Raw genomic sequence first — 3,212 nt, 5'->3', positions numbered from 1 at the left:
AATCAGCAGCTTGCTTCCTGGTGCAGAATGCCGGCTTGTTACTTTCAGTTTCACTCTGCACTGCAGCCAGGAGGAGACACGTGCTGCAGCCAGCATCAAGGAGACACACACAGGATCAAATATCGGGGGATGTCTTATTCACGGGTGAGTGTCCTATTTTTTATTATTTTTTCAAAAATCGGGGGTGGCCTTATTTAATGGGGATGTCTTAAAATCGGGAAACATGGTAAGGATCGTGGAACTGTCCAAAAGAAAGTAAAGCACTTTGTTTGCAGTGTTGCCACAAAAAGCTGTCTCATTCCCTATTTTCCTATTATACATTTAAAAAAACAGACAAAAAAAGCTTTTTACCTAGTGTAAGTACACTAAGGCATCCCAAATTTTGTACAAAATTGAGGCGTGCCTGATAGCACAAACTAGAGCTAGACAAGAACTTTATACAAAGATATCTGAGGAACGCTACCATCTTGTCACAGCATAGGTAGAGTACATAAATTTATGAGCCTATTGGATTCCTGATTAACACATTTTTTATTGTTGTACTTAAAACATGTGTAATTGTATATTTACCAGATTTAAAGGAAGCAAATAACAGTTTGTTGTTAGGGTTTAAATACACAATAATTGAGTCTAAGCCTAAAGCCTTCAAGTAATTACCAAATTTACCAGATTCCCATTCTGTCCACTTAGAGTATAACCAACTGTGGCTTACATTTTTCATGGTTGTCCTAATGCGTATCCCTGTTATCTACACTGCCATATTCTGCTCTTTTATATTTAGTTTATGTAACTCAATGTGAATATTCTTTTATTAAAGCAGTTAAATAAAACCATTATTGTTTCAATTACCAGCACAATGCAAGAAGTTTTTTTATACTGATCTCACAGCATGGATAATCATCAGTAAGCATGCAAAGCCTTAATGGAGTTTGTAGCAGCAAAAGCATAATGAAAAAGTATAATTGTGCTTCATTTATTTTGATTGATTTTTCCAAGGCAGCAGAATCTCACATGGAGACTAGTTTTGATGGATAAAATGGTTATGTAAACAAGGTTCAAACAGTACTACTGGAGGCTGAAAATGGGCTTCATACTGCAGTCAGGGGAAACAAATGAGTTTTCAGGAAACCTGTCACAAATTCAGACTTGGACTTACTTTCAAAAAACGCTACAATTAGCAGTGGATCCATTCAGGTGTATTGAAAGATGAAATTATATGCAAGTGTAGCTTGGAAATACACTTTACTTCCAGCATCTAAAAATCCCCATGTAATATAAATATGATAAATGTCCTCACTGGCCAATAGAAAGGCTAAGAAGGAAATAAAAATGGAAACAAAATCATTTCTTCCTGTATTTAGTTTGTCAGGGGTTTATGTTAAGTAGATGTAGCTGGCACTGTCTGCCTTTGAAAACAATTATTTCGGCTATTTTTTCATATGGTAATGTTAACTTTCAGGTCTTGAAAATGTCTATTTTTGGGTTTAATATTTGTATATTATACAAATCGGGGAAATGTGACCCGAAATGCTCCTTTTCACACAGTATCCCTTCCAGCTTTGCAGAGCTTTAACAAATCAGACCTAATAGATGCACTAAAAAAACATCAGATATCTTGGAAAAGCTGACGGAAGCTGTTCTGTTTGACCAGTGGAATGTATATATAGTAAGGGAGCATACATGAAACAGGGACAGTCTAAACAAGTTTGCTCTACATGTTTATTAAGCAAGGCAGTAAAAAAGTTTCCATAGAATGGTTTTGTAAAGCAAATCTATAATACTGACCGACAATCAAAAGTGTGTCCTCCTAATGGGTTCCTTAAAACAAACCGGTTGCTGTTGTACCTATTTTGGCAGCAGTCAGGGTTTTTATCCAGCAGAAGACTTCCACAACAGAGAGAAAGCCGTGAGGACCCATCAGCAGACTATGCACAGTTCAGATTTCCATGGTCTGGATACTAGGAAGGATGTGGATCCAGGAATGGAAGCTTTATTTTACCCAAAGCTCCACAAAGTCTCTGAGCTCCAGGAACAAGAACAGGATACAATATTGAGAAAACAAAATATGTGTTTTCTCCATAGTAGACCCAAATCTGCTCATCATGTATAGGTGAGAAATAAAGGTGATACTCAATACTGCAAGCCAATGTCTCCCTACACACACACACACACACATACTCAATACTGCAAGCCAATGTCTCCCTACACACACACACACATAGAAGTACAGAATATAACTGGGGATTAAGGATTTAAATGTAAAAATAACAGAGACTGCTGATCCAGGGAACATCCGATTGCCTTATGGAATCAGGAAGGAAATTTTTCCCCTGTTGAAGCAAATTGTACCCGGGGTTTTATTGCCTTCCCCTGGCCCAACTATGTCTATAGGGTTTTATATCTGGGATATGTTTATTTCCCTAGTGGTTGAACTTGATGGACTTAAATCTTTTTTCAACCTAACTGACTATGTAAAAATATCCAAGTATACATAAGAGAATCCAAGGGGATTATAAAAACACTTTTATTTTCTTATAAACACACGTCTTACAGACCTTCTGTCCTGCAATCTGAAAAATACATCTTTATCACCTACAGTATATCAGACACTTCTGCCGCATAGGTTTTTATATTCCTTATTATTGTTCTATACTACTTCAGACATGCCAACGTTATTATCCACAGCAACAAATGTATCTCTGGATACATAACAAGGATTTTTATGCAGAAAGACATATTCCCATTAGGCTTTTCATTAGACTATGTTCCATTATATTATTTCATTTAAACCTTCCCAAAGGTTCATAGACTATACTGTGACATGCTCTTCTGTCAACACTTTCCTTAATTTTTTGTTATTTTTCTTATTTCATTTTGAGAGTAACTGCCCACATGTCCAGATATAAAGACTAAACGATGTTCTCTTCATCAAAGCATTAATGACTCCTGTGACTGCAACCTTTCACGTAGCTCAGATTTGCAGCCTGGCTGGCTGCTTCTTCAAAGATTCTACCCGCTCTGAACCTGGAAGTACTTGATGCCAGGCCAGGATTGGGATAGGGCAAACGGGAAAATGCCCAGGATCGCCTCCTTTTTGGGGGCCCAATTGAAAGAAAGCTAGGAGAGCAGTGAGCGTGAATGCTGTGCATTTGGAGCCTTCTGCTTCATTCTTAAGAAAACTGCCTAAGTCACCTTTTGGATGATCTGCCTTC

This window comes from Pyxicephalus adspersus, chromosome 8 (genome assembly GCF_032062135.1).
Source record: "Pyxicephalus adspersus chromosome 8, UCB_Pads_2.0, whole genome shotgun sequence".
NCBI classification, from domain to species: domain Eukaryota; kingdom Metazoa; phylum Chordata; class Amphibia; order Anura; family Pyxicephalidae; genus Pyxicephalus; species Pyxicephalus adspersus.
This window is presented reverse-complemented; position numbering follows the sequence as displayed.